The sequence below is a fragment of the Canis lupus genome, chromosome 9 (assembly GCF_003254725.2).
Source record: "Canis lupus dingo isolate Sandy chromosome 9, ASM325472v2, whole genome shotgun sequence".
In the NCBI taxonomy this organism is placed as follows: Eukaryota; Metazoa; Chordata; class Mammalia; order Carnivora; family Canidae; genus Canis; species Canis lupus.
Genome location: NC_064251.1, coordinates 10,194,098 through 10,214,858, shown reverse-complemented (window position 1 = coordinate 10,214,858; position 20,761 = coordinate 10,194,098). Strand labels below are relative to the sequence as shown.

Here is a 20,761-nt window from a genome sequence, read left to right as displayed (position 1 = left end):
CTGCCTTTAGCTCAGGTCCTGGGATTGAGGCCCACATTGGCTACCTGCTCAGGGGCGAGTTGGCTTTTCTCTTTCCTTCTCCCTCTGTAATCGCTCTTGTTCTCTCTCAAATAAATAAATAAATAAAATCTTAAACACACACACACACACACACACACACACCCAAAAAACAAAAACTGAATTGATCAGTCCTTTCATCTTGATATAAACACACAGTCTTTTGTTGATTTATTCATTCACTCATTCATTAAGCATGTATTTATTTGAGCCCATGCGACAGTGTAGGTACTAGCGTTAGTCATTGATTTTGCAGTGTAGACAAAACAAAAGACAATCCCTGTTCTTATTTATGAAGCTTCATTTAATATGGAACACAGAAATTAAATATTTAGAAGAAATAATGGTGATCATCCAACCCTACCTTGCATACCAGAAAACAAAGCTACAAAAACATAGTGTCTTGACAAGGGTCATAACTGTGGTTCATTTTCAGTCCAGAGGTAGAACCCAGTTTTCTGACTTTCTGGTAACATTGCTTGTACATTGGTTGCTTGTACTTAGTTGATGCCATTGAAAAATATTTTTCTCATTAAGAAGCAAAGAATCTTCAGCAGAATTCTTCCCACATACTCAGATCATGAAAAATCAGAATTATCTTTGGCTCTTCTCTGCTTTATTGCTTAGTTTTATCAACTGCTAAATAACATAAAACCATTTTTATTCTGTTTATTTTTGCCTAATTCTCTCTCTACTCACTAACTTCAGCTCTCATTAATAAATGACTCCTGATTTGTTCAACCCCCTTTTTTTATGCGCCTCCCCCACGCATTGTCTTTTTCTACTCAAATTTGTGAGCAGATTCCCATTCTGACTCTGGCCTTTGGTTGGCCCCACATTGCCTACCACAGCGAACACAGGATCCTCTGTGAAAGATGAAATTCTCCCAGGATCTGGCACCGCTTTTTTCAGCAGTTGCTTCATAGGAGGTGCCCCAAACCACATCAACCTGTAACACTGTTTTCTCCCCAATAGTTTCTCTATTCTGTCTTTGTTCATGTTTTTCTTTAGGTTCAGAATACGTGCATAAACTTTTATACCTCTTGAAAATTCATGAAATTACCACTTGAGTGCAACTTTTGCTGATCACCAGTGGATTAAATTGTCCGTATGTTGATCTCATACCAGTTGGGTTTGTGCTTCTTTTAAGCATTCATATTACCTAAAATTCAACCTTTTTTTAAAAAAAAGATTTTATTTATTTATTCTTTCACGAGAGACACACAGAGAGAGGCAGAGACATAGGCAGAAGGAGAAGTAGGCTCCCTACAGGATGCCCGATGCAGGATTCGATCCCGAGACCCCAGGATCACCCCCCACCCCAAGCCAAAGGCAGATACTCAACCACTGAGCCTCCCAGGGACTTCAGATTCAACAGTTTTGTTGTTGTTGCTTCCATGCTTATTATATTGTCCTACTAGACTAATATCCCTTGAGGAAAGGCAGGGGACCATGTCTTATTTTAGTCCATTAACAGTAGTGTTAGGAACACTATACACACATTGCCTGGTGCTCAGTAAATGTGTGTTAAATAAAAAAATAATAATTTAATTATTTATTCATGAGAGACAGAGAGAGAGAGAGAGAAAGGTAGAGACACAGGCAGATGGAGAAGCAGGCTCCATGCAGGGTGCCTGACATGGGACTCGATCCCGGGTCTCCAGGATCACCACCTGGGCCCAAGGCGTCGCTGAACTGCTGAGCCACCCGGGCTGCCCTAAATCGAATGTTATATATGCATATATATAAATTTTTAAAAATTTTATATAAATTTATATTATTAAATAGGTTATAAATTTTATATATAAATATAAATTTTATATTATATAAATAGGGTTAAGTCAAGATATATATATATGTATATATATATCTTGACCTAACCTATTCCAAAAGATGAGGATGCTTTCCTATCTTCTGCCCTATTCTTTTTTTTCTCCTCCCTCCTTCTAGAAAAATTCAGAAATTCTAATTCTACATCTGCTTTATTACATAACAGGTATGAGATTCAGTGAAAAGATTCAAGGAGTTATAATTTAGTGATGTTTCTTTACTGGTTTGTGAGTGATCCAAAAGTCCTAGGAATTTGAGTATATTCAAACAAGTAAACAAGTAAAATAGGCAGAGAATGGACTTTATCACAAGAATATGAGCTATAATATGAAACTCAAATGAAACGTGGTCAGGGTTTGAAAGGACCCGAAGGAGCTGGCACTGACCTTCACATGGGATCTCTCAGGGAATCTAGAGGTCAGGCAGGGGCACTCTGCAGCTGGGTACTGGAGGCAGGCTGAGAAGTTCCTTACAGATGGAAATCCATCTGAGTTGGGTGAATTATTTAGCACACACTGAATAATCATACAAAATCTTATGCGAAGAAATAAATTTACCCAATACATTTGTCTTACCTTGAACTTTAAGTCTGTCAAAAAGAGACTATCTAAACCAGATATTGAGATTTTCCTTATAACTTAGATGTATTTGCCTATTTTATTAACTGTATTTAGAACCAGAGATGCAAAAACTGATCTCTAGTGGCTATAATTTGAGATGATTTTGCTTTCATCTGGGGGGCGGGTGAAATTCAGTCCAGGACTCCTCGTTGATATCTAATCAAGACAATATAATTTTTAAACTAAAGAAAGATTTGCTCGGCTGATACCTAGACAAAAACAAGTGGTTAAGATCTCTGGTTCTATAGCCAGACTTCCTGGGGCCATTATTGATTAGATATGGGGTCTTGAGCAGGTATATAAGACACCGGTGCTTTCCTCAGCTTACCCACTGGTTAAGTGAGAAAAATAAGTGAGTTAATACATCAGAAGCATTGAAAGAGGTCCCTGCTACTATCATGCACTCAGTAGGTATTTATTTCTTTTATTTAGATACTAATTGTTATCACTTCAGTAAAAATATGCACTTGGAAATTTTTTTAAAAATTCAGAAAAACAGAGCAATGTTAAATGTGATTTATACAGAATTTAACATGTTTCTGTAGACATCATCTTAAATTGTTTCATTTGAAATGACAGCAACTTACGTGAATATAGTTCTTTCATATCTTGTACAAATCACCCACTTTGGGAAACAATAATTTCATCATTAAAAAAAAATCATTGGGAGTATTTGGGTGGTTTAGTCAGTTAAGTGTCTGACTCTTGATTTCAGCATAGTTCATGATCTTGGGGGTCCTGGGATGGAGCCCTGCCTCGGGCTCTGGGCTCAGTGAGGAGTCTGCTTGGGATTCCCTCCCCCTTCTGCCTACCCCCTCCCGTCCCCACCCCCATGCACGCATGCATTCTCTCTCTCTCTCTCTTAAATAAATTAATAAATCTTTCTAAAAATCATTCATTGGAATATCATACATTGTCTTACGAAAATGCTGAAATGAGTTGTTCCTTGACAAAACAAATTCAAGTCAACTCTTTCCTTGACTCTTTCCTTTTTCTTCTGCTTCATATACATTCTGGAAGGCTGGAACATATTAAAATGCACAGAGCCCTTTAGTATTTAAACAGAAAAGAAAGGAAGAAATGAATAGGGGAGGGAGGTAGGCAGAGAGAAAAGGAAGGAGGAAAGGATGGAGAAAGGAAGGAAGAGAGAGAAGAAGGAAGGAAAGATGGGAGGCAGGAGGAGAAGGGAGGAAGACAGCCTGGCAGGGGAAATAGTTGAGCAGAGACTTATTTCAGGAGTCGAAGTTGTAGTTCTCATTACAATATGAAGCATTTTGATGTGTGGTTTGGGGGACTCGCTGGGTGAACTTTATCTTTACAAAAGCCAAAATCCCGTTTGCATAAGCAAAGGAATCCCATTTCAGTTATATTCCCTCTGGAATTTCAAAAGTTCTCAAGTTCTCCCTCCTTCAATTACAAACATCAGTTCAGTCAGGGTTTTCATCGGTGGTGCAGAAGAAGTTAAAGGACATGTGACTCCAGGAGACCAAACAAGAAGATAGACAGACTCACTGGAAACGTCTAGATTTTGAAAAGTACCTGATGTGGAAAAAAATTGAAAGGGACATCGGAATGGAAAATTGCTTTGCTGGCTTCCTGTTCTCCTTCCTGCTAAGGTGGGATTAGTTACCAGCTGTCAAATGAAATATCACTTTTAATTCTTACTTAGGGGGGATGGGGGGAGGAAAGCATAGGAAAAAAAAAACTGACTTGGAAGGGAATGAGGCAACAAGAACCTTCCTTTCTATAATTCATCCCTGAAGTTTGACAGAGGACAAAAGGGCACAAGCACAGAAGGACAAGACTCTGCCTCCAATGGGAAAAGTGAGGAAGAAGTGAACCAACTGGGCAGGTAAATGGGTCTCCCTCAAGTTTTTCTCCTAATGAAGTAATTGGTGTGGTAAGGAAGTTAGGGGATTTGGAGCTTGAAGTATCCAGGTAATTACCTCAAATCTTCCCGAGGATAGACAAAGACAGGATTAATAAAAGCAAAAATGGTCTCTCTCTAAAAGGAGGGTGTCTTTGGAAATCCAGTGAGCCGCCTTTGATGTGATCCTCATTCCCTCAGAAGGCACGCTTCCTTGAGGAGAGTGACAGCTTCTCAACATACAGGCGTTTGTTGCACAGGATCAGGATTTGCCTAATGCTTGGGCATGCCTTCAAATGTTGCATCACATCTGTGGCATGCTTGCCAGTTTAGAAAGCTCTCTGCAGGCACAGTTTCAGTTAATGCCCACAGCACGGTATCAACCTTACCAGTAAATATGGGTGGGATGGGGGTACTGGGAAGCCAGCACACAGGCCTCCAAAGACCTGCTTGTCTTGTATCTCCTGGATGTTGGGAATTCCAAGGTTAAGGGGAATGCATTCTTTTACATTAAGAGGTCCTTGACCAAGGTTAAAAAACAGGAATTAAAACTGCTAATACAATTTGAATCTCAATTTTATCTTAAAACAATAGGGCAAAAGAAGACAAATCGTCTTACCGAAGGGCAGTCAGGCTTGTGATGAATCTTTATTGCTTTCTTTGCACTCTTCTTCATATTATCTCCAAAAAACACATATATCACTTTAATATCTGTGAGGGATTTTTAAAGGTATTCTTTCCATTTTTTCCTCCTCTAGGAAGGATAATGCAGCTGTTAGCCTCTTTGCATGATTCAGTATACCAGGCTTTTTTTTGATACAGTTAACTTCATCATTTTTATTTAAATCATTTGTTGAAATGTAGGACATCATCATATAAAAAATGCTGGACTGGATTGCTCCTTAAGAGAGCAAATTCAAGGATGCCTGGGTGGCTCAGTGGTTGAGCATCTGCCTTCAGGTCAGGTGGTGATCCCAGGGTCCCAGGATCGAATCCACCATTGGGCTCCCCACAGGGAGCCTGCTTCTCTCTCTGCCTGTGTCTCTGCCTCTCTCTCAGTGTCATTCATGAATAAATAAATAAAATCTTAAAAAAAGAAAAAAAAAGAAAGTAAATTCAGATTAACTCCCCCCACCCCCCATTTTCCTCTGCTGCTTATCATATATATTCTGGAGGGTTTGGAAAAGAGTACATTTCAATCTTTCAAGTGAAATGAGATACAACAAAGAAAAATCTGAGAGGATGATGAAGAGAAAACAAACAAACAAACAAAAAACAAAAATGTAGGCATCTTCTAGTAATTATGATGTTGAGTAGAGTAGCTGGGCAGCAAGAAGGTCTTCATCGGTGTCAGAACAAGTAGGAAATGGACAAAAGACCTTGGACAAAAGAAAAGAGTCCAGGGGAGTTAAAAAAGAATAATTGTTTAGACACCCCCCCCAAATATGGCATACTTGTTTAAGAAAAGCATTCATTGCTTAGCATCTACAGTGTCACAGGTGTCTGCTAGATGCATTGTTGGATTCAAAGATCGTTAAGACTCAAGTTAATCCTTACCCACTACTATTTAAAATTCAGTAAATGAAATAAAATATTTAAAAAAAGGGGGGGGGCATCTCTGGGTGGCTCAGTGATTTAGCCCCTGCCTTTGGCCCAGGATGTGATCCTGGGGTCCCAGGATCGAGTCCCGCATCGGGCTCCCTGTGGGGAGCCTGCTTCTCCCTCTGCCTGTGTCTCTGCCTCTCTCTCTCTCTCTCTCTCTCTCTGTGTGTGTGTCTCTCATGAATAAATAAATAAAATATTTTAAAAAAATAAAAAAATAAAATTCAGTAAATGAAATGATGTGTGTAACAAAGGACTGTAATATATAAATTAAAAAGAACGGTGCCCTTAGAAAGTTTGTTCTTTCTTAAAATCATTTTTAAAATAAATTATAAATTGATATTTACAGTAGACAGGGAAGGATTTAGTAAAAAGAACTTGAAGGAAAGATAGGATTTCAAAAATTTTTTTTAAGATTTTTTTTTTTATTTGACAGAAAGACAGAGAGAGAGAGAGAGAGAGTGCGTATGCACTGGAGAGAGGGCATGAGCAGGGGAGGAGCAGAGACAGAAGGAGAAGTAGGCTCTCCACTGAGCCAGGACCCTGGGATCATGACCTGAGACAAAGGCAGACACTTAACTGACTCAGCTACCCAGGTGCCCCAAGATAGGATTTTTTTAAAAAGATTTTTCAGCTTTTTATAAAGCAGTTGTAGGTTTTTAGTAAAATTGAGGAAAGGTACAGATTTCCCATCTAGTCCCTGCCCCAACTCATGCATAGCTAATTCCATTACCAACATCACTTACTAGAGTGGTGCATTTTTTTTTTTTTTTCATCAAGAGGGAACCGGCAGGGACCCATCACAAGCACCACACCTATAGCTTACCTTAGGGTTCATTCTTGGTGTTGTATATTCTATGAGTTTGGACAAATGCAAAATGACATGAATCATTCATTTTAAAACTTTAAGGAGTATTTCCACTGCTCTGAAAGTTCTCTGGGCTTTGCCTATTTTCTCCATGCTACCCTTCCCCAAATCTTTCCACTATCTCCATAGTTTTGCCTTTTCTGGAATGTCGTATAGTTGGAATCATATGGTATGTAGCCGTCTCAGATTGGCTTCTTTCACTTAGTAATATGTATTTAAGATTCCTTCGTGCTTTAACCACAGTTTACTTATCCATTCACCAACTGAAGAACATCTTGGTTGGTTCCAGGTTTTGGCAACTGTGAATAGAGCTGCTCCAAATGCCAATGTGTAGGTTTTTGTGTGGGCAAAGTTTTTAGCTCTTTTGGGTAAAGACCAAGGAGGATTATTGCTGGATTGTATGATAGAAACATATTAGATTATACAGTCGACTTGGCATTAACTCTGTATTAATCATTAATCAGAGAAGAAGAACATTGTCATTGGAGAAGAGTGAATTGTGTATGTTAGCAAGTGTGGAGATTGGCAAACATTTTTCTGTAAAGCACCAGATACTAAATATTTTAGTCTTTGATGGCTACATGGTCTCTGTTGAGGCTCTGAGGGCCACCGGACTCTACTATTGTAGACTGAAAACAACCATTGACAATATGCAAACCAGTGAGTGTGGCTGTATTCCAAAAAAACTTGATTTATGGACACTGAAATTTGAATTTCATAAAATTTCCAAATGTCACAGAATCTTCTTCTTTTAATTGTGCCGTCACCATTTAAACTTGTTTTTAGCTCACAGGACTTAAAAACAAACAAACAAAAAAAACAAATAAACAACAACAACAACAAAAAAAAACAGGAATCGGGCTGAACAAACAAAAACAATTTTTCAATGACAGAGTGATAATACCACACTTCTACATAACAAGTAACCTCTTTGTATAATCCAACTCCTTTTTTAGGCCATTACTAAAATCATTGAATGGCAATAAAGTACAGATTATGGAAAAAGAGAATTTTTTATCACTTAAAGTTTTTACACTTTATTAATGGATTCTTTCATCCTCTGGTTACTTGACAAATCCTAATGCCCACTGGCCCCTTTGATTTGCCTTGGTATCTCTTTCTGTTTCAGGGAGGATTGCAGTTCACCAAAGCTGAGCTTCAGTGAAGTTAATTTTCAGTTAAGGTAGATTTAGGAGGCATAGACATGCAACAGAAAAGCCAACCCAGATATCATTTTCATCTGGCTTTAGAAAGTGTTTTTCTACTTACATGTGAGTATGGGTGTGTCTGATGTTCTGGGAATTTACTTCAAACAAAGGAATGAAGCCACGCTGTGATTTTCTGACTCAGTTGGAGTTGGGAAACCATCCAAGTCCTCTATCTTGCCTGCTGTCCTGCTCTTCTCTGCGGTCTTTTTTAGGCTGTGTTTAGATGTCTCATCTTCTCAGATCAATCCAAACACTCACCCAAACAAAGCTACCTTTCCTGAAATGGTCCTCGCGGAGTGGAGGGTGTTACGTGTACCGTGGTGTTCTTGTAAAAGTTCTTTCAGATGGAATGCTAACAAAGGGAGCTCAGCTTTCAAACAAGGAAGGAATCAAGCAGAGAAAGTGATAAAATACTCACTACATGACCAAGTCAGATTTATTGTGGATAAACCACAGTGGAAGTTGCCTCAGTTAGTACAGACGTGCCCTAGTTCCCTGGTATTCAGATTTCTCTGCAGAAGAGGCAACTCTGTGTCCATCACCTCCCTAACATTTACTGGTAATTGAAAAGATACATCCTTTAGAGGGTTCAGACTCTTAGGCCCGGTGCTGTGTAGCAGGTTGCCAATCAGTGCTCCTGTTAAAATGTCAAATCCCTAATGACAGCGAGCAGGTTTGGGACACTAATAATCTTCCTAAGGTAGGTCTTGTGCTTGTTTTTATCATCCTTATTTTACAGATGAGACAACTGGGATGCAGACAGGGTACATAGCTCCCACTATCACAAACCCGGTAATAACACTAACATTAAAATTCATATCTTGCTTCCTCAGCGATTCATGCTTTTAAAAATGGGGTGGGGGAAGCCCAAACTTCAAAATGCCAACTATGGTCAGAACCCATAAATGACCCCCTAAATTTGGAGGGCTGAACAAATCGGATGGGGCCTCCTGGGTCCCCCAGTTGCCAATGCTCTTTGGAGAAAAGACATATATTAATTCCTTGTCTGCACAATCTTCCTTTTGAACTTTTCTAGATACAGCTCCCCCAGGTCCTGAAGAACTTGGGATTGTTATTTTTTTAGTTTCTTGTGGCTGCCTTTCACAATTTTCTGGACCTTTCTCTTGGCTCTACCATTTTAAAGCCATCTCTTCACTTCTTCATTCTTCAGTTTTCTGACCTCTGGTCAGCTAGCTTGACCACACAATCTACTCGCCATTTCATTTCACCTCTTAGGACCTATTGCTGGGGCAGAGTAACTCTAAGACTGTGCGTCCTGGATGTGAACCAAAGACTGTGTTTTTTATTAATCATTACTGTCCTAAGCTCTGGTCCTTGTGGTTGGAGGAGGGAGGACCCTCCCTCAATCTCCATCTTCCGTTTATCAGTCTTAGTCAAAGATGCTAGTTCTTTAGAACTGCGCCGTACAGTGTAACTAATCACTAAAGGCATGTTGAATGAAGGAATGAATGGATGCTTAGCTATTTCTAGTTGTCCTGTCTCAGTTTTCATTGGGATTTGATCTCAGCCTTCACTTGCTAAGAGGTAGACAGGAGTTCTGGTAAAAAGGATTTCTTTGCATTGAGTAGAAGCATTTCCATAGGTTACCTCTCAACAACCCTGTTTTGTAAATATTTGTTGAGCATATTTATGGCTCAGGAAATCTTCCTCCTTCATATCCCTGACCTCATGAAAACTTAGTCAGGGTTTGCTTGAATGCCCTTCACGCTGTACCTCCTCCAGAGGGACGGGGCAGTGAGGTAACCTCTGTCTCAGCTGACCGGCTATCGCTTGCTTTATAAGATGCCAAGGGCTCCCTGTGTAGATTCTCAGGTGGAACTGTAGGAACAAACCTGTGTCAATGGTTAACTCGGGTTCTTGGTGTCTGGAGTTTTCTTTCCTTTATTATTAACTAAAGAACATTTTTACCATTGCTCAGCTGGGAGCACCCAGCTCATAGATCCTCTGCAGGGAGAGTGAATTAAAAGGTAAGCATTGCTCTATTTTGTTATTATACAAAGTCATTCAGCCTATGCTTTGCTCTTGCTGGCCTCTGTTTAAGGGGCAGCAATGCTCTGTGTCCAGCAATGTCAATGTCAATGTTGAGCTAAATGCAATTAAGATAATTTAATTTCCTATGCGAGTGCTTTAACTAGTGTGTCATATACCTTGAGTTCTTTTGAAATTTTGGTCAAAAGTATTCTCAAAGTGTCAGCTTTTACATGACACTATATATGTAGATATCTAAAAGTGACTTTATTATATTCCATATTCAGTACCAGATGGAGTAGTTTATAATTTCTTTTGAAAGCAAATAACTGCATATATAAGTGTATATACATTTATGGGTATGTAACTTCAAGCATTGAAATGTGCTTTTACACACCCCCTCAAAAATTTTCAAGAAAAATAGGTTAATTTTTTCCAAGAATTGTAGATAATGATATGAGAGGAAATAAAAGTATGCATGTTTATAGATTTATGTTAAAATCCTCCTCTTTTTTTTTCCAATCTTGTGTGAGGCTATTTTTTTTTTAAGTAAGCTCTATGCTCCTTGAATTCATGACCTTGAGATCAAGAGTAGTGTGCTCTACTGACTGAGCCAGCCAGATGCCCAATTCTAGACTTATTTTAACATAAGCTAGAAGTAGAGAATTTTATTCTGTTGTGTTCACTTTAATTTCTCTAAAGCTTTTTTTTCATGCATTAAAATCTTAGAAATTTTGTTCTTGAGTATTTACTTAGACAGATATTGACATGTTGATCTTTGCCCTCTGGAAGATGAATTCTCTATCATATACAACTGAATTGTTTCTGTTGGCAGTAGTTACAGGTGATAAGTACGAACTTTTCTACAAACCAAGTGGATTTTGATCAGGTGCATTAAGCTCTTAGATGATCATATGAACTGAAAGGAAAGCTCCTTAGGAAAATAGAACTGGATGGAGTATTTCTGCTAAGTATTAATTACAGCTAGGCAAGAGTCAGAGCCTTAGGAAGAAAGAATAGACTAATGTATCTTTGCCACTTTAGTTTGGAAACTGTAGGCCAACCACTCCCTATGTCAGATCTTAACCAGTAAAGTGACACGAAGAGCCTAAACTGCAGCTGTTTTGTAGAATGCCATTTAAGGAGTTCTTGAAATGAAGCTAAAAGGTTTAAAAGTGTACAGGATCCAGAATTCAAGTCCATTCAAATCAGCAGAGGGAGAGAAAGAGGAAGAAAGAGAGAGACAGAGACAGAGAGGAGGAAGATACAGCGAGGGACCAGGGGTAACGAATATATGTAACTCCTGCTTATGATGATTATTTTTAGAACATGAGAATTGTGGTAAATCTAAGACATTAGTTTCATACAAAACAAGACCATGACCACATTTGACACTGGAAGAAAAGACTTGAGTAGGATGCTGTTTTAACACATTTTCCTAAGTAAGTCTATTTTGACTTGCAAGAGAACAAGAGTTTTCAAGGATATTGAATAACTAGGTTTCTTCCATTATATATATTAGTGGTGAGTACAAGTGAAGGCTTAGATATCAGTTAGTTAAAAGTTAGGAATTGGCAAAAAATGTAGTTCTAGGGAAGATGATAGACATATGAAGGATATTTAGAGCAAATATTAGTTACCAAAATAACTTATATATTTAGGTGAACCTTTTTCAAATTTGTAAAACCCATTATCTGAACAAATTGTCCCACTTTTGTCCCATACGAATTTATCCCCAAATATCCTATGTTACCTCCTTGTTCTAGGAAGAGTGGACTCAGCCTAACTTTAAGAATAAAATGTGCATGGTTCTTATTACCACACAACACCGTACCTTTTCTAATCTGGTGAATATTGAGAGTTAACAGGCTTGATACAAAGGACAAAGAGGAAATGCTCATAAAAGATCTTTCATGTGTGGTCCTTGTGTGTGGATGTGGTTGAGAACATGTAGGTCACCAACACTCTCTTCCTATGAGCCCGTGAGTGATGTCTTGTTCATGGATATTGTTTTAAACATACCTGGGAGTCTATCATCATAGCTCTGTAACTCAACATGACTGAAGCCTTAACTCTCAAGAATTTACCTTGATTCTTTTTACAAAGTGATGGCTGGCACTTCTCTTCTTTTCTAGGCATATACAATTACTTATGTCACATTGGTAAAAGCAGTTCTTCCAGAAAGGAGGAAATTTTATTTGTTTTTTCCATTAATAGATTTTTTCGGATAATGGGAAAGAAATAAGTTCATTTTCTTAGGAAGGCAATGACCTACATATTGTTTGTAGAAAAGCAAACTCCAGAATTCTCCCTCTCTCTCTTTATTCTTTTCTTTTTTTTTAAATTTGTTTTTGTTTTTATTTTACCATTATAGCCTCAGCTCCTTAACCCTTTTAAGACACTGACATCGAAATAATGGGTCATCCTGTCATTTCCCTGATTTAATTGGTACTGCACTTAGCAAGAGACATTTTTCCCTGATTTATTCATTAATTTATTCTCTGAGCAAATATTTATTAAATAACAAAAAAAGTTCTAAAGTTATGGGTTGTATGAGAGATTGTTTAATGGGTGAAACCACTTTCTTTGGGAATTTAAGACTAATGAAAGAGGAAAAACAGATGATTTGTCAATGCATATATTGACATGTATTCATTCACCAAATATTTATTGACTGACTATTCTGTGCCAGGCATTGATTAGATATATATTGATGAAAAGGACATACTGATGACTAGAAAAAGACAAAAATTCCTGCCTCTATGAATCTTACATTTTAGGAGATGTTGGGGGAGTCTACCAAGAAGTAAAATTAAAAGCATGTTAGTAGTGATAAGCAGTATAGAGAAAAACATGATGGAGGAAGGAATTACTGGGCGTTGGGGAGGAGGTAGAGGAGTGAGAGTGCTGTACTTGTTATCTATTGCTGTGTAACAAATTTCCCCAAAAATGTCTCAGAACAACAATCATTTGTCATCTCTAGTTTTCTGGGTCAGGAATCCAGGCTCATCTGGGTCCTCTAGATCACATGCTGCAGTCAAAGTGTCCATTGGGACTAACCATCTCAAGCGCCTTGCATGGGGGAGGATTCTCTTCCAAGCTCAATCACATGGTACTTGGCAGGATTGGTTCCTTTGAGGCAGTTGGATGGGGGTGGGGGGGAGGCTCAGCTTTCCACTAGCTGTTGGCGAGAGTCCTTACTCAGTTCCTTGCCATGTGGGCCTCTCCATAAAATATCTCAAAACATGGCAGCTGGTTTCCATTAGAGCAAGCAGCAAGTAAACAAGACAGAGACAGAGTCTTTTTCAAACCTAATCTTGAAAGTGACATCCCCTCAGTTTGGCCAACTTCTATTCATTAGAAGTGAGTCACTTATTCCAGCCAAGACTCAAGGGGAGGGGATTTCACAAGAACATGAACACCGGGAAACAGGGATCTTAGGGAGCCATCTTTAAAGCTGTCTGTCACAGGTTTACATTTTTAAGCAGGATTGTCGAAGAGGGCTTCCCCAAGTAGGTGATATTTGATCAAAGACCTGGAGGCTGTGAGGAAGTGAGCAATATAAATACCTTGGAGAAGCACAGTGCAGGTAGATGGAACAGCTAGGGCAAGGTTCTGAGTGTGCCTGGCAAGGAGATTAGTGTGCCAGAAGCAAAATTCCAAGGGGAAGAGTAGTTGTAGATGAGGTCATGTGCCAGAATTTTTTCCAAAATGGAGAGGATTCCGCAGCCTAAATGTGTCAGAGATGGCTTTTTGAGAAATTTTAAAAGACCATACGGAGGTATAAATTTGAATAAGTAGAAAGATGGTGAGGAAGAGCATTGTAGATGGTAGGCAGGTGATGTAGAAGAAAATACAGAAGTGGGGATGAAGTAAATAAAGACATGGCTCCTCTAGTTTGATCACTGGAATAATAAAAAGGTATCTTAATATCAAGATTGTGTTGAGGCCAATGATGTGCTTATGAAATAAGACTTGTAAGGAGCACACAAATTTCATCACCATAGAAACCAGGCCTTCTTTGGCCAATGCCAGCTGTTGCTAACAGCCAGGGGGCTACAAAGCAAAAATAGTTTTCTTGGGCAGTAAACAGCATTAGAAGGCTTTCTCCAAATGCCTCTCCCCTAATTAGGATGTGCTCTTCTCTCAGCTTTTAGCAAATAATGACCAGCAGTTCGTCCATCTGTCTTAGCATCTTCAAATGGTCCCTTTACTGGAAACCATGGGAATAAGGGCTCTGAACAAACAGTCCTTCTCAGATGCATTTTATCTTAGTCCATTCAGGCTTTGTATCAAAAATACTACAGATTTGGCGGGTTAAACAATAAGCGTTTATTTTTCATAGTCCTGGATACTGGAAGCTCAACATTAAGATTACATATTGTTCAGGGTTTGGTGAGACCCATTTTCTGGTTCACAGAGGGTCATCTTCTCACTAGATCCTCACAGGGCGCAAAAGACAAGAGAGCTTTCTGGGCACATTTTCTTTTATAAGGGCACTAACCACATTCATGAGGGCTTCACCCTTATGACCTAATTACCTCCCCCCAAAGTCCCACCTCCTAATACCATTACATTGGGGATTAGGATTTAATGTATGAATTTTGGGAAGGTATGAACATTTAGTCCATCACATCTATCAGCACTGAAATAAACTCAGATATGTTGTTTTTTGGTTAAGGTTGCTAGGCTCAAGAGCTCAGCTTCTGGGAGGAAAAAAGTGGCTTGTCTGCACTCTGAAATGCATTGCACTGAAAAATTCTAATGCAGAGACAGTTGCTTAGTTGCTTCCTGCCTTCTCAACTGGCCAGCCTCAGAGAACTTGGAGGGGAAATCTCATCATCATCTTTTAGGCTGCACATACCCTGGACTTTGTGGTTATTAAAATGTAAGGAGTGGATGGCTTTGTTTTTTTTATAGCTGCTCTTGCATGAAAAAGATGGGATCTACTATTTTCTCCCAGGGTTTTCTACACTAAAATAAAGGATTCAGATATAAAACGTACAAAAAGAGGCTTCTCACTTTTAAATACAACTTTTTCCAGTTACCTTGGCTCCACATTCACTCTCAAAAATAGGCCTGAAACTGTCCACAGATGCAAAGGAAATTTGGGAAAAGTTAATCATCTGCGTAAGAAACAGCCCCAAAGTAGATTTACTTGACAATTCCAAATAAAGGTGATTGTTACCTTAAATATGGTCCAGAAATATCACCTCAATTCTTAATTTTATTTTACTTATATGAGTACAGTTTAAAAGACTTCAGATAGTTAAAGGGCTTTAGATTATATTCCATAGATTTGTTCTTTTCACTTAAAAGCAAACATTCAACTATTTCTTCTTCTTTTTCTTTTTAAAGAAAAAGGTATGTTCAAGCAAACATGACCAAAATCATATTTTATTATGGTGAATTTTAATTTTCCATTATATCCCATTTTAAATTAGAACCATGTTCCATGCAATCAATAATCTTTTATTCAATCTGGATACAAAGATAACAAAAACTTGGTCCCTGCCCTCAGTCTGGCAGAAAAAGACAGGGTCTGTACATAATTAAGGGCAATTCAATGGCCTAGGACCATGATAAAATAAGATAGGATTAGCACACCCACCCATTGAACTTTTTTTCACAAAAGCAATAGGGGGATAGCCTTGTTTGAGGCATGTGGGTATTTCTCAGGGTGTGCTTTTAAAATTTAGAATGTTTAAACACTGAGATTTTTTTTAAATTTTATTTATTTATTTGAGAGACATCAGGCACGTGTGCATATGTGAGGGAGGGGAGGGTCTGAAGGAGAGAATCCTCAAGCATAACCCAACCTTGGTTGGGCTCAATCCCACTGAGATCATGACCTGAGCCAAAACGCAGAGTCAGACACTCAACCGACTGAGCTACCCATTTATCCTTGAAATAATTGTTTTTACTATGAACCATTTTATTTTATTTTATTTTATTTTATGAACCATTTTATATAAGATTTTTCATTGCCTTACATTTGTGATCTTCTTTCCCTTAGTTTGGTAACTCTATTACCAAATTCCAGAGGTTCCAGGGTTCTCCAGAGAACCAGGACCAATAGGATATATAGAGAAGAAGAGACAGAAAAAGATTTACTCTTAAGAATCGGTCATGTGATTGTCAGGGAAGGCAAGTCTCAAATCTGTGGGGTTAGGTGGCAGGTTGGAAATTAAGGTAAGAGTTGATATTGAAGTCTTTTTAAAAATATTTATTTGTTTTTAGAGACAGAAAGAATGCAAATGGGGGTGTGTGCAGAGGGAGAGGGACAGTGAATCCTGAAGCAGACTTCCTGCTGAGTGCAGAGTCCATTGTGGGGCTGGATCCCAGGACCCTGAGGTCATGACCTGAGTTTAAATCAAGAGTTGGACACTTAATCAACCACCCCAGGTGCCCCAATATTATAGTGTTGAATCCAAACTTTGCTAGTTAGACCAGCAGGCAGGAAACTTAGGCAGTTTCTTATGTTGCAAGTCTTGAGGTGGAACTACTTCTCCTTTGGGAAACTTCAATTTTAGTTCTTAATACTTTCAACTGCATGGATGTGGGCCACACACATTTTGGAGGGTCATCTGCTTTGCTGAAGGTGTACACATTGTAAATGTTAATCACATCTCACAAATATCTTAAAAAAAAAATCTAGAATGATGATTGACCAAAGAACTGGACAACATAGCCTAACCACATGGATACATAAAATTAACCATTACAGCGACATAAGGCATTTTCACCCTGATTGTATTTTGTCATACAGACATGATAAGTTGGAAGCTTCAGTTTCTATAAAAGACATTAAGAACTATACTTTATTAGTTATTTCATTTTTAATTCCACAAAATAGATATGCCAAAAAATGTGATCATTTAGGGTGCTTGAGTGGCTCAGTCAGCTAAGCATCTGCCTTCAGCTCAGGTTGTGATCACAGGGTTCTGGAATTGAGCCCTATATTGGAGTTCCTGCTCAGTAGGGAGTCTGCTTCTCCCGTTCCTTCTGCCTGCTGTACTCTCTGTCAAATAAATAAATAATCAATCTTTAAAAAAATAAATAAAAATGTGATCATTTGGGTGTAGAAGTATCCATTAATTTAATGCAGCATTTTCAGTGCTATAGTCTTTTAACCGTGTAATTTGGTCAAAGAGAAAGTAATTTCTCTTAATTAAGACAAAAGAACAGGTTACCTTAAAAGACATCCATGGTCTATCCTTCTAATGGCATCATCTCCTCTTCCGTTAACTTCACATTCACACAAAATTTTTCAGCTACTATATACTCTCTCCTATATTTGCATGTAATCTATCTTTCTCATGTAGGAGTGCTGCTTCCAAATGACTATGTTCATGGTAGTAACAATATGCCAGGAACTACGAGAAGCCACAAGATAAACATGGTGTACCTTTCAGAAGCATTAATTTAACTCCAGAATTTGGATTGAGAATAAGAGGAATCAAATAATTGAACTGATAAGCAGTTTAAAGAATTACTTTTATAATTCAGGTATCTTGAGATATATATCCAGCATTCAAAATGAGCATAGATTAAAAAAAAAAATCCTAAAACCGGAATATTTTGAGCTTGAGCCCAATCCTTTGTGTTATAATCTCAGATCCTCTAGGATCTGGGGTAGGGATAAAGATAACATATTCATTTCTTTTGTTTTTTTTTTTTTTCCAGGTTTTTCTTTTAGTGGAAAATTTTGAGAAGTACTATTAAAGGATAATTTTTGTGAGACCAAATTCTTGGGTTAGGTTACTACTTGATTAGTTAGTTGGCTCTGCCCCAGAAAAATATCTACTCACCCACAAACTTGGCCAGTCTTTTCACGACTATGTACTCTTCACATCTCATGTGAGACTTTTCCAAACAATGGGTAATTGAGGACATTCTGTCTCTACTTTGGGAAAATAATCCAAAATAACCTCACAAAACAAGGCACCTAGTATAATGGCTGAACCACAAAAATTGTTCAGTAGATCTCTAATTCAAGGCTTTCCTAGACAGAAGCCAGCACATCAAGTCTGCTGCACAAGAGCAAAATAGCTGTCTCCAACTAGCACTTACCTGAAAGACACACTCTTTGATGAGCTATTAGGTTATTAACTGACCTTCTAGTGTTCTGGTAATGTACTATTGAGTTCTATTTATAGATGGCACAGGAAAAGCCTTCCCTGGACTTGCAACTAAAATTAAGGAGATGCCAGAATATTAAAGACTATGACCAGGACTGTCACAGCAAGAAGTCTGTTCCTTTTGTGTGTTTAGCTTGCCTTTTGTTTGGGTCAGAATTGAGCCAACTTGTGGGTGGTTAGATAACACTCAAGGAGAAAGTGGTGTGACTAATTTGAGCAAAGTTACACATATTTAAATTTAGGTTTTGTGGGAATAGAAAGCGGCTTCATTTCCTCATGACTAAAGTTTTATTTAGCTGTATTCGATAACAACATTATGCTGATGATAAGATTGCACTATTTGCATCAGGAGTTGAAAAGCTAAAGAAACAGTCAGAGAAATAAAACTAAGGAAAGCAAAATCACCAACCAGCAGACCCAAACCAAACCAAACAGAAGCAAAATGTACTGTGCTTTACACTCACGGGAGTTAAGTATGATGGGAATTAGGACAAGGTTTCCATGCATTATATTACTATAATCAGTTTATTTTGTGTATGTGTTTCTCCTGCACAATTGTATCAAATCATTCCTGTTCTTTGCTAGTGTAAAGAGTGGACACCATTTCCCATTCGACATGGAATTTGGTCATGATCTGCTGTAGCACCTCGCAAAACGACGCATGAGGGTACAGACCAAGCAGAACTAGGAGGTAAGTGGAAGTCCACCGTTGGGTCCTGTAGACATTAGCTGTTGAGAGTTACCTTGCTTCCTTTTGTGTGGAGAGTAAGGGACTATATTAATTACACACAAACTAATACCATGGTAATCACTGTCCCATCGGTACAGTTTTGTGGACATGTTATGGTAGGCATCAAAATAATAGCATTTGGTAATCCCATTGCCATTCAATGGACAGAATGTTGTCATCTTTTGCACCTTGGTTTCTTGAATTGAACACATGGCACCTGAATTCTTCTAAGTCAGTGTGCAATGCTTATTCCACTGGGCACTTGGTATATAAAGATAAATCTATCAGTTGCCTCCTCCTGGGAAAGTCAAAACCTAGCAAAGGAAGACACGGGCAGAAAAACCAACTGTGCCTGGGGAATTGAGGGAAGCTGAAAGAAAGAAGAAATGTCTGCTCGATTTATAGAGAACCTAACTTTAGGAAAACAAGAACTTAAGAATTTCTGAGTGGTTGATACGTGGGGTTTTCAGAGTGTGGGTGAAGGTGGAGTGGAAATAAATGGAATAGAAAAGTGGGTGTAACCTAGGTAGTAGCTTGCATAGGATGGATATTTACAGTGCCCAGCCTTCTCTCCCAATTTACTGGGGCCTATAGTCATAAGAATGAACTAGTTCCCCATTACTGTGGACTGGTTCTGGGAAGGGAGGAGGATTTAATAGGAGATGTGGAAATGGAAAAGAGAGAAGACAAACTAATTAGTGATGCTTTCCTACTTTATAGAGGACTCCAGTTTCATTGCAAGGTAGATTTTTTCGATAAGAGAACTGTCTCTAACCAGAAGAACTTGATTAAGTGTTTATCAGGATTCTACTTTCTTCTTTTTTTAAAAAAAAGATATTATTTATTTATTCATGAGAGACACACACAGAGAGAGGCAGAGACACAGGCAGAGTGAGGAGCAGGCCCCATGCAGGGAGCCCGATGTGGGACTCAATCCCGGGTCTCCAGGATCAAGCCCTGGGCTGAAGGCAGTGCTAAACCACTAAGCCACCTGGGCTGCCCAGATTCTACTTTCTTCTGAAGTCCATTAACTGTGCTTTATTGCCCTAAGCTGCATGGATGTTAACTTGGTGCCACTCTGTTCATGGAGTAGGTGGTCAGAATCTCTTTTTACATTTTAATGGTGGGTTTAAAGTGGAGTTAGGAATTCAGCCTTTATACCACGGGATGAGTAGATAGAAAGGAGCATCATGGTGCATTGGTGTAATGGGTTCAACACCAGAAGTCTTCAGTCTCACCATTATTACATATTTCTTATTATTTGACAGTAACTAATTCTTTTTTAAAGATTTTACTTATTTGAAACAGAGCCTATGTACAAGCTGGGGCAGGGGCAGAGGGAGAGGAAGAAGCAGATTCTCCTCCACTGAGCAGGGAGCCTGATGCGGGGCTTGATTCCAGGACCCTAAGATCATGGCCTAAGCTGAAGTTGGGCACTTAAGTGACTGAGCCACCCAGTGCTCCTGACAGTAACTAATTCTCTATCATTATCTTCATCTATAAAATAAATATGTGTTTTCCTAGTAGTTCTGCTTCTGTAATCAAACCTTGATAATTGAGCCTATTAAATGTGTGTGTGTATGTGTGTGTGTGTATTTATCTGGTGCCAGAGCCTGGAGCCATGAGGCAAGCAGTTGGAAAGACAGATGCATGTGATGTGAAGGCAGACAACAGATGAGATCTAGTGAAAATGAGCTGGAAACCACCAGGATGGAATGGAGCTCATATCCATCTCTCACAATGCTTGAGCCTCCAATTAAAGAATGAAGGTGGCCAGCAGGAGAAACTAGTACCCATCCTCATGTAACCAGGAGTCACAGAAGCTGAAGGAAGAGAGCCACAGAAACTG

At 38.7% G+C, this 20,761-nt stretch overlaps 1 protein-coding gene across 3 annotated transcripts in view; it reads left to right on the top strand.

The window, feature by feature from the left end:
* Positions 1-20,761, top strand: part of KCNJ16 (potassium inwardly rectifying channel subfamily J member 16) — a 70,388-nt gene that overhangs the window by 4,496 nt on the left and 45,131 nt on the right. For 2 of the 3 annotated variants that reach the window (XM_025436789.3, XM_025436790.3), the window contains exons 1-2: positions 9,873-10,040; positions 18,768-18,873. The gene's annotated coding sequence lies outside the window, so the exon portion shown is untranslated. Of the gene's footprint in view, positions 1-9,872; positions 10,041-18,767; positions 18,874-20,761 lie in introns of those variants that run through there. The other variant, XM_035720347.2, reaches the window with a different exon arrangement.